This window comes from Schistocerca piceifrons, chromosome 5 (assembly GCF_021461385.2).
Source record: "Schistocerca piceifrons isolate TAMUIC-IGC-003096 chromosome 5, iqSchPice1.1, whole genome shotgun sequence".
NCBI classification, from domain to species: domain Eukaryota; kingdom Metazoa; phylum Arthropoda; class Insecta; order Orthoptera; family Acrididae; genus Schistocerca; species Schistocerca piceifrons.
Window position 1 is genome coordinate 585,580,985 of NC_060142.1, and position 12,405 is coordinate 585,593,389.

Here is a 12,405-nt window from a genome sequence, read left to right on the forward strand (position 1 = left end):
ATATCTACCGATTCCGTAAATTATCTAAATAAACTTCTGTATCATTCCAAAGTTGTAAAGTGGCCTTTGCCTCACCCTGTAATTTGCTCTAGTTTGGAAACCGAGAATTATGCCAGTGCATACTCATCAGTGGGTAAACCCTTAGTCAGACTGAAAGCTATGTAATTAAGAGGGTTGTCCAGAAAGTAAGTTCCGATCGGTCGCGAAATGGACACTATAGTGAAAATTTTCAGTTGTGAGCGCACTGTGAGCGAGTAAAGTGCCTATAAGAACGATGTCTACCGCCAAGTAGGAGGGCTCACTGAGAGGCTGCGCCTTAATGAATGCAGCCCGCCTAACATAACTGTCACGCACTTTCTCCTTCATGGCAATTCTCAGCTGCACTCTTCAGGGGCAGTGAAGACGCTCCTAAAGCCTTTTCGATGGGAAGTGTTCGATCACCCACAATACAGCCCTAATTGGCTCGTCCTGAGTATTCTCTCTGTTCACATGAAACACTGGATACGAAGACAACACTTTGGCGCAGGCTACGCGCTATACACCAGCATAGACAAATATCGGAAAGCACAGGCGGCTGCCTTCTATGACGATGGTGTTGGAAATTTGGTATAACGCTCCGTAAAATGTCTAAGTCGGAGCGGCCACTATGTAGAGAAGTATCTGGAATGTGTAGCTAACTCTTGCAAATAAAATGTATCTGATTTTCACTGTGGTTTCCATGTAGTTGCCGATCGGAACTTATTTTATGGAGAACCCTCACAAAAGCTGTACACCTTTGTTAGTCGCTCTCTCATTTCTGGCGTTTCGTTTGGTCATGTTATATAAACAACTGTGAAACGTATTGCTGGATCGCGTCTCGCTGCAGTGGCTGACACAGCACATCTTTAATGATTTCATCTCCAGCATCAAAGACTGCGCTACCTCCGATGAGCGATTCCTCTGAACTTATTTTGACGTGAATGGTATATTCTCACGTCAGCCGATCTTTCCTGTGTGACATAATGCTAACTACGAGACTAATAATGCGTAAATAGCGATGGAGCCCACAGTGGATAGTTTATGTCTCTTCAAGTTCAAGCCTCTGTATTTGTTATGCCTACAACTTCGTTGTACCAGTATAGGCATATTGGCGTGTTTGTTACGAATTAGCTGATCTGAAAGTTATAAATTAGTGTAGTGTGGAAACGTGTTTAGCTTGGACTTTGATTTGGGTGCCATTGTGAAGATCTTGCTGAGCACTACTGGGACCAAAAGTGAGGAAAATAAATGAAAATCGGTATTAAACCGAAAATTCCAGTACAAAGAAGTCAGTTAACCTCTCTACATGTCCTTCCTGACACCATTTCATTTTTATTACAGACATATATGCGTCTCCCACTCCAGTCTGTTCCCTAATCTGTATGCTTGTTGTCATCCCGCATGGTAATTTTGAATGGTTTTTCGCATTAAAAATCCATGTCTCAGTTTCGTAATTAAAAGTTTTGTATGCACAGTGATTGTAAATTTTCGGTTTCAAATGTTGTGGAAACTTAGTTTCGAGAAGTCTATTTATTTTGAAGACAGACACCGAGTCAGACGTCGACACTGAAAGAAAATTTTGAAGTTTAGCGGCTGTAGTAATACTTCTCAATTTAGCAACAAATTTATTTCAGTATTATGAAATAGGAATTAAAAAACTAAATTTTTAAGCATTATAGCTGCAGTTGTTGTTGTAGTTATGGTTTTCCTGCCTCTGATTGTGAATCAAAACACGCGCGCGCGCGTACACACACACACACACACACACACACACACACACACACACACACACACACACAGAGAGAGAGAGAGAGAGAGAGAGAGAGAGAGAGAGAGAGAGAGAGAGAGAGAGAGAGAGACATACAGATACACATCTAGTTATCTAAGCTACCACGACGAAGCGAGGAATCTGAATCACTATTAAGAAAATACTTTGTTCCAATACAAGGTTTAACAGACGGATTAAGTCGCCATGTAATGCCGATTCTACATCTATGACGTTGGTAGTAATCTACAGAAGTGTGCGCGGATGAGCTAAATCTCCTATGAGTCAAGGGAGAGAGTAGGTGCTAGATATCTGAGTCCATAACTCTGGTCAAAAATACTGTTTTACCGAATTACGAAGGTTCCCCCCAAAAAACAGTCCACTTAGAATTCCAACAGTTTCTATAATTCGTCCACGTTGGAACTTCATTTTGAAAGCCACAAATGCAAAACTACATAGAATAAAGGATACTTACATGTGTAATTATTTACGCAATTGATTACATGTGCACATAGATTCGACTCGATTCTAGGTTGCATTTCATACCGAACACATCAGGTAATCGAAGGAGATAATAAGCCAAATTTATAAGTAAGCCTATTACAATAAATAGTTTATTTTCGAATACGAATATCACAAAGATGAACTTTATGATTAGATATATTAAATATATTTTCAACATATTCAAAAAACCGTCAGACACATTCAGTGTGTTAATACAAGTACTCCATCAAATCAAATTGCTACACAAACTCTGGCAACACATTGGTCTCCACCACACACCACACTGCTTTGTATGATACTTTGTTTTTGAAGTGTGTGTCTGTGGCAGGTACCTAGTGCCTACAGAGTGAGTTACTGCAATATGCTCTACACAACTGGCTGTGTCCCATTAAAATCGATATGTATATACCGTCAGCTGCGTAAAAGATCACAGTGTCCAAATGATAAGTGTGAGAACTCTTAAAATGCGTCAAGTATAATATCAAACGCTTTTAGTTCTTTGATATAGTACTTATAAAGTAGACTGTTTAGACATTATGATGTTGTGTAGTTTCTGTGTCTACTCCCATAATTTCAAAAGACCAAGTGAGGTGGCACAATGGTAAGACTCAGAGCTCGCGTTCGCGAAAAATGGGTTCACATCCCGTGAATACCATCGAGATTTAGGTTTTCCGATGTTTTCATTAAGGTCTTAAGGTAGATATGTCGATGCTTCTTTTGAAAAAGGACGCGCTTGGTATCCTTTCCCCATTCAAGATTATGCTTTGTCCCGAATGATGTGATTCTGCAGGACTGCAGAGAACAATGTTAGGTGCGCTCTTGGTCAATGTTGCCAATGGAAGACGCTTCCGAGTTCCGAAATTAGTACATTATACCGCTGTGGTGTAGCGAATTTCGTGTTTAAAGATTCTGTTCAATAATTTCATCATGAAGTTCGCAAGCTACGTTATTTTCTTTGGTCTTCCAGGCTTCCAACTACTTATCAGTCATTGCGACCATCAAAATGTAGATAGTATCACAAAAGCTGTTCCTGGTAGTAATGAATAATTACCTAGATTTACAAGAACTATTGACATTTTACATGCAGCGTCATCGGCGTTAGTGATACGAACTTGTAACATCAGTTCACGGTACAGTGAAAGTAGATGAGCCAGAAAGTGCATTACAATTTTGTAGATGTGATACCTAGTAAACACTATTCCAGCAGACTACCTAATCATGCGAGAACTACAAATTATTCACAGAAGTGTATTTCGGTTTGCCCGCCGATGTTGCCGAGCGGTTCTAGGCGCTACAGTGTGGAACCGCGCGACTGCTACTGTCGCAGGTTCGAATCCTGCCTCGGGCATGGATGTGTGTGATGTCCTTAGGTTAGTTAGGTTTAAGTAGTTCTAAGTTATAGGGGACTGATGACCTCATAAGTTAAATCCCATAGTGCTCAGAGCCATTTGAACCATTTTTGTATTTCGGTTTACTTGAAAATGCATGTGTGAGTGTGGAAAGCATTTGTAATGAATTTCTATTGGCCGGAACTGTTCTACATTACACGTCCGATTGCAGTACACCTTTTTATACATGGCGGCAAACCTTACCTTTTTTAAATAAAAAGTCCAGAATAGCTGCTGTAAGCTTAATATTCCTTACGACAGCTGTTTCGGCTTGACTGCCATTCTCAAGTAACCTGAGAATACATCGTTGGAGAGATTATCTACACATATGGTAGTTGTCCCTGTGAATAATTGTGTATTGTAATTATACGTTGGCACTTACGTCTTGTTTAATTTGATATCCATATGACAGTTCTATAGTAAACTATCATTGTCTAATTCGTAGTGGCTGTGTGACACGTAGTAATTATAGAAGTATGGAATACGTTTTGACACTTATCTTATAGTTAGTTTACTATTAAGTACGATTTGAAATTTATTTGACAGTTCGTTTGTTATGATGCGCTATGTTCACAAAGTATAATTAGATAAGTAACGATAATGTCATATTTCACTGGTTGGATTTTGCCTGAGTATCTTTTGTTACCCATTTGCACTCTCCCTTTTCGTGTTCCAGTAAGCCAGTAAATTTTTACAAATAACATTAATGTTTTAAGTGTGTTTCTTCGTTTAGTATTTCATGTGGATAGCCTCTCGAATGCATAGGCCCTATATATCTCCAGTTCTTCAGGTGTCTTCATAGTGAGTCCTTTTGATACTCTGTGCAGTATTTTCAATGCAGCTTCAATTGTCTCGGTTGTATTGTGCTAGTAAACAAAAGCCAGATTGATTACTGACGATGGTTCTGGTGTGTTCATGGAATCTGATACTAAAACTTCGGTCTTTTCGGCCGATATACAGATTATTACAACTGTCACAAGTTATTATCTCATTGAACACCAAACTTGCTCACTATTATGATTTTCGTCATTAATTTTGCTGGAGAAGGGTACGTTCTTCGTCGTTCTGCAATGCTTTGAGCATTTTCAGGTGCGCTGCAGCGATAGATAAATATGCAAAGATCTTCGGAGTTAATAGGACAGGTATACGATCTTACACATTTTTGCTGGTGGTGTTAGACAGTTTCGATCAGTTGCTCGAGATCAGACTACATTCTTTGCGAAGGGATGTATTACTCGATGGGATCTGCCACCGCACTGCTCTTTCTCGTGAGACGAACTCACCGAAAGCGATTGGCGCTTGGTTAGACTCAGTCCCCGATAAGAAGTCACTGTTGCACTCAGTGAAACAACCTGTGGTAACAACCCGATTTGTTGCACGGTGCGGTAGCAGCCGAGGCCAGCCGTTGACCACACACCACACAGGGATCCGATACGAGCGGCCACTCCCATCGCGGACTCGGGTTGAGCGCGCGCCTGCAGCCGGGTGAAAGGTGCTTGATTGATAATGACACAGCTACAACGCCGGCTCCGAAAGCGCCTTCTGTAAGCAGTTCAGTTACTTGTAAGCGCGACTGACATATGTAGGGCCCCGAATGACGTAAAATCTGATCATAGAACACGCGCTTTCACAGTCGGTTTTCCGCTTAACACGTGGACAAAATTTCTAACCTGTTACGGTCTTGTCTAAAGAACGTAATATCTCCTACCTGTCCTCTATTTGTACGGCAAACATCTGCAGAGCGTAAGTACATCAGAGTTTGAAACACCTTTTCATAGACTCGCTTTCAAGGTGCTCCAGACGTTCACTGGAGGCGACATTCATCACGCTGTCTACGGTCTCGACTCTCTTAACTCCATGTTCCCTGTGTACTAGTCCGCTTGCAATATCAGTCTTATATTCTACGGACGTCTGGTTCACTTTATTTGTAAGGCCTTATTTCTACTTACAGAATGTGCTTCGTCTTTCTATGTTACGATATAATTTCTGTACACTGTTACGAAGTTAGTACCTTGCTCAAAAGAACGGTGGTTTCTGCAAGTCCTCTTTTAAATCTGCTGTTGCAGCGAGTGATCTTTTCTTGTGTGGTTGGACTTACGATTACTCGAGACATTTTACTGGAACGCAGCGGCTTATTTATAGGCTTGGCAAGTAGTCCAAATGGATTAAAAGTTCTCGATTAATTTGGGGCGTCAAATTCGGAAAAATTGCTAGCTATCGATGACTGCCTCCATGATCTCGTCAGGGGCTAAGTCTGACAGTCGTGGAATTGGTGAAGTTCTCACTTTCAAAGCGAAAGGAAAGCCTTTTCCTGGCCAGATTGCGTCACAGATATGGCGAATACCGACTGCCGCCCTCTACATCCACATACTACGTTTGCTCTGTCCAGCGTCTTTAGCAGCGCGCCACCTCTCACATTTGATGGTAGACAAGTCCTTCTTGCTCCATAATGTTTGGCAAACGAACGCAACCATTCAGTGCCGAGTGCATAGCCCGTTTCTCAATTGCAGTTGTTATGACTTAGTCTCATTTCACTGTTTAGCTAATCACGGAGTCCGAATAGCTCGAAGCGTGTACCCGAAACCCAATCTAGTCCAACATAAGCTTATGTTTAGTGATTAGACTATGCTTCACAATTCCTGTACTTCAGGTGACGTTGATAGTCAACACGAATCGGTTATAATTTATGCACAGGGCGAGTCAGGAGGAAAGGTAGATGCTTTGATGGGTGGTAGTATCGGTGATTCTGAACAGAAGAACTTCAGACCAAACATATGGCCTTTTCTTAAACGTATCTGAAATACAGCTGTTTGAAAGTCAGTCACATGTCCGTCATCACCAACACTCACATGTGAATACAATCAAAGTAACATTAGGCCTTACTGACCAATTCAGAGCGCACATACCGTACGGCCAGTAACACAGCACCTCGTTGAAACTGTCCAGAAAGTTGGACCGATCGCTACGGAGTTATTCCTTGGCTATAGAAGACAGCAGATCTTACTCTGTTAGATTACTTTTTGTGGAGTTGGCTCAAGAGTGAAGTCTACAAGCACAGCGTGGACACAAAGGAAGATCTTTTCTCCCGTATTTTACATGCGTGTGCTCAAGTAAAGCCCCATACGTATCAGCTCAGATCAGAAACACAGCAGCTGCCTACAAGATCTGCAAAATGCACTGCTATTGACGGTGGACTTTTATAACATTTTTTGTAAAGAAATGTACATAATTAAACAAAACATTAGCTCACAATGTTTCAGTTAACTTTCACCTGCATTTGCCCTTTTCCCATTGTTTCATTAATTTCCGCGGAAACTGTTAAGAACAGGACATATATTCACACTACGTTTCTTGTTCAGAATCATTAATACTGTCACCCCTCAAAACAACTACCTTTCCTCCTGACTTACTCTGCACAATGCCTCACGTAACTGGTGTTACACTCGCAATGAATACGTATTATAAATCTCTGGCACTCTCAAGTTCAGATAATCTTTAACAGTGCGCAATATGTTTTCTAAATTTTCCTGTATGGCTGAAAGACTGTCTGATTCTTTGCATCTTTAATACTCTGCCTGTCTTACTCGTTGTTGCAACGGAGAATGGAAGCGGCGCGATTTGTCGGCCATCCTGGCGTGGCTGAGCGCAAACGCGTCTCTGTTTCTTCGACAGAGTTAACCTGATGTAATGGACTAAATACCGAATCCCCCAGAAAACCGTTCTCAGATGATTAATAGCGAAGCTGAGGCTGTCCATGTCCGAAATAGCCATGTCTCTATGTATTTGGGTGCATGACACACATCTGAGTTGGATTATGGAATAATCCAAACGTTCATGCGACTTACACTGGTAGCCGCAGCCACAGTGGGCTGGGCACGTTACTTGCAGCCCGTACGGTGGTAAAGTCAAGCGACCTCTTATATGACTCTGACCTGGGTAAAACCGGCCATTGCTTATGTTATTCATGCATACTCGCCATAAATTCCACACATGTTGTTGTTGTGGTCTTCAGTCCAGAGACTGGTTTGATGCAGCTCTATCCTGTGCAAGCTTCTTCATCTCCCAGTACCTACTGCAACCTACATCCTTCTGAATCTGTTTAGTGTATTCATCTCTCGGTCTCCCTGTACGATTTTTGCTCTCCACGTTGCCCTCTAATATTAAATTGGTGATCCCTTGATGCCTCAGAAAGTGTACAACCAACCGAACCCTTCTTCTAGTCAAGTTGTGCCACAAATTTCTCTTCTCTGCAACTCTATTCAATACCGCCTCATTAGTTATGTGATCTACCCATCTAATATTCAGCATTCTTCTGTAGCACCACAAATCGAAAGCTTCTATTCTCTTCTTGTCCAAACTATTTATCGTCCACGTTTCACTTCCATACGTGGCCACATTCCATACAAATACGTTCAGAAACGACTTCCTGACACTTAAATCTATACTTGATGTTAACAAATTTCTCTTCTTCAGAAACGCTTTCCTTGCCATTTCCAGTCTACATTTTATATCCTCTCTATTTCTACCATCATCAAGTATTTTTCACTCCAAATAGCAAAACTCATTTACTACTTTCAGCGTATCATTTCCTAATCCAATTCCCGCAGCATCACCTGATTTAATTCGACTACATTCCATTATCCTCGTTTTGCTTTTGCTGATGTTCATCTTATATCCTCCTTTCAAGACACTCTCCATTCCTTTCAGCTGCTGTTCCAAGTCCTTTGCTGTCTTTGACAGAATAACAATGTCATCGGCGCCAGCCGGAGTGGCCGTGCGGTTCTAGGCGCTACAGTCTGGAACCGAGCGACCGCTACGGTCGCAGGTTCGAATCCTGCCTCGGGCATGGATGTGTGTGATGTCCTAAGGTTAGTTAGGTTTAATTAGTTCTAAGTTCTAGGCGACTGATGGCCTCAGAAGTTAAGTCGCATAGTGCTCAGAGCCATTTGAGCCAATGTCATCGGAATTTCTACTCCGAATTTTTCTTTCGTTTCCTTTACTGCTTGCTCAATACACCGATTAACATCTGGGATAGGCTACAACCCTGTCTCACTCCCTTCCCAACCACTGCTTCACTTACATACCCTCACATAAACATGTAATAATTCAATCATAGACGGAAGAACATGGTATTCAAGGACAGCTGCATACAAGATGCACCACGCTACGTAAACCGACTTGTAGTACGAGGAACGTACAGTAAGTAATCCAACAGATATTTTTTGTGAAAGCATCACACACATCCATGCCCAAGGCAGGATTCGAACCTGCGACAGTAGCTGTCGCGCGTTTCCAGACTGAAGCGCCTAGAACCGCTCTGCCACACAGGCCGGCCCACCTATTGCAGTTTTGTTTCCAGTTCGAAATGATGAATCCATATTTCATCACCTGTGACGATGTTCCACAAAAAGATATCAGGTTCAGCCTCTTAAGGTGCAAGCAATTCCACACAGATGGTGCTTCTTTCCTCTTTATGGTCTTCTATTAGGAGGCGACGAACCCAGTGGGCACACACCTTTCAGTGCCCCAACAAAGAAATGAGTTTGTCTGGATTACCAATAGATAAGTCCAATTGTGCAGCGAGGTGTTTCATTCTACGCATCGACCACTTTAAATGAGAGTGTCCGCACGTTCCAACACAGCAGGAGTCACACAGCTGTGTGCGGCTGGCCGGCACGCGGGAGATCGGATAGGCCTGTTGCGATGATGAAAGACGCCTCGCACAACGACTCACAGTGCTTTTGTACACAGCCCGGTCTCTGTGCACATTCTACAAGCGACTATGAACATCAACCATGCTCTAGTTTTCCACCAAAAGAAATTCAATGACAGATCTCTGCTACAAATGCACCTCCGTTACACACATCATTCTGAAGGCTACGTACAGAGTCGCCACCTGTTGGAACTTCATGAAACTGGAGAGGCTCAAACGGGAATATTCCACGATGACCCATAATAAATTCTAAATTCCACATTTTTTCAGCTGATATTGGTCGAAAAAAAAAATGGAAGCATTACTTGTTGAACGCCCCTGCTACACAGGGTTTCCAAAAAAAAAAAAAAAAACAGACTACACTTAGTGTGTTATGCGGGAAGGAACACTGACCAGTTTTGGTGAAGGAACGTATTTCCGGAACCATACGGCTTGGGTGCTGGAGAGCGTCGAAGGCTGAGATGTGTATCCGTTCCTCATTACGTCGATAAACCCAACCTGAGCAGCACATCGTCCAGTCTGGATTACAAACGGGCTTCGAACTACCTCCTACGTCAAAGTAGAGCCTACATCGGCGGTGCTGAGTCTCGCGCGCATCAGCCAATACAGACGGTTGTCTTTGAGGTATTTCCATCGGTCCGTGGACCCGAGCTATAAGGTCCTCCGCTGACGTTACAAGTGAGCCGTACACTTTGCTCTTCGTACTACTCCACAGAAAATAGTCAGTAAGTGTCAGATCTGGCCACCATGCTGTCCATGGAACTAGTCCACCCAACCGACGTATGGGTAATTCCGCACATCGACATCAGAATGTGGTGGAACTCCGTCGTGTTGCAGTCTCATGTCCATCCGAACATTTAGTGGCACTGCATCCAATACGGTAGGCAAAACCTCTCTAATAACTGTGAGGTAGATCGGTTCTGTCAGTCTGTTTGGCAGTAAATGCGGCCGAATGATTTGGTGACGGAATATCTCTGACAAGATGTTAATGTCGACCTTCTGTTGGTGATTTTCAATCATCAGAGCACACGGGTTTTCCTTCAGCCAAACGTGTATGTTGTGAAAGTTTAATATGCCGTCCCTAGTGACGTGCGTTTATTGGTGAGGAGCACCAAGCTCGGGAAATGTGTCTGGGGTATGCATTGCTCTGAATACCGCTGCGCAAACTGCACCCGTCTTGGGAAGTCCTCCTTCCGTAAGACCTGGACTTCCTGCAGATGGTATGCATAGCGCCGGTGATGTACGGACAGCACACCACACAGTACTTTTAACCGTCTGCAGAGCCTGTGCCACCTGCCGAGTGCTGGCCGTTGGGTCTTCTTCGAACATTGTCAGCACATCCTCCTCCAAGTGTAGTGTTCTACAGAGCGTGGACGACCCGCAGCAGGTTACCGTACCTGGCAGAGGACAAACAATAGACTGGGATTAATATTCGCAAGTACTCACCACGAAGTGCTGTTACTACTGTACAATGGAAACACCTCGGGCAGAAAATGCCTACGCGTAACTTTCCGCCCTCTCTGAGCTTCTCTTTATGGTTGCGAACGTAGAATGATGTGCAGTACGTCTACTTCGAAATCGTTTCGCATACAATCCTGCAGCAGCTCTCCCATTGCCTTGCCGTATGCAAGCACCATGTCTGTCGCTTCCGCTGCTCTGTACTGGTACATGTCGCACTACTGTCAACAATGTTAGTGCGCTGGCAGACCACGCAAGGTCCGCTGTAAGATTTGCTCAAGGGGTGTGTGGAGGAATGTAGCGCACGCGCAGGAATGTTATTAGGCTCAGGTCGTCCATCCGCAGTACACAGATGGCTAAAGGGTTGCATACATTCCGAATTCATACACCAAAACAAATCGGAAAAAATTGTCACAACTTTCGATTTGAGCGTCGACGCTCTCCAGGCGCCCAAATCTTGCATTTCCGGATGTAGGTTCCTCCTCGAAAACCAATCAGTTTGTCTTCCCGCACAACGGATTAAGCGCTCTCGGTGTTCCTGGGATATCCTGCATTCGTGCAGTGTCATATTGGACCCGTAAGAGCCTTTGCGTGTCATTTATTTTCTTTCATACCCGCTCGAGATCGAAGTTATGACGTCTGAAGCAGTAACAGAGTTCTGAAGAGCGTTGCGAAAGAGACGTCTGCCCCAAATGGTGCGAGGAATGTAACGTCAGTATGTTCAACTATTACTGAGAATCCCTGCTCGTCCGAACACAAGCCCGGATATCGGTCACAGAGCCGGCTGGGACATATTTACGATTCAATAAATGTGAAAAATGACTGGAATGTAATTCTTAAAATATTCAGCGTATTTTAATTATGAAATTCAAAGGAAGGCAGTTAAGCGCAGAAGGGTATGCTCCGAATGCAGGATTTTAGCGCCAACTTGCTATTTCAGTGTTCGATGTGAGCGGCTGTACGCGGGACTGTCCTGACCGTAGTGGCTACATCTAAATAGCAAACTGGACCGAATTGAAATTAGTATCTGCAAGATTTAGAAGCGTTTCTTCAAGCTGAGACATGATCAGAGGTACCTGACAATTACACAGCAGAATGTCAGTGATTGTGTAAGGCATGTGTATCGGTGGTTTAAAAAGCTGTTGTACTGTTCTTGTAAGAGCGGAACCGTAACCTTGGGAACCAGCAGGCCGAGATCTGATTTGTACTGCTCAGATACACCTTTACCTCTTTGCTCTGTCGTATATCCGACACACCTCTGCATACATCATCTGTTACACCAACAGAATCTAATAAACACGCTAAGAAAGAAAGCTAGATCAGGACAAGAGTTTTTTATTACTGTTGTGACACTTCACCTACAATATACTTTAAATCTGTCGGAGCACTATTTCTGTTTTATGTTACTCTTACTGCCACAAAAAACAACGGCCTTGCTTGAGTAGTAACACCGGTTCCGTGGTGTTGGGCTTGGCTAGCACTTGGGTCGGTGAACGTCCGACTCTGCCGAACGCTGCTGGCAAGCGGGGTGCACTCAGCACTTGTGAGGCCATTTGAGG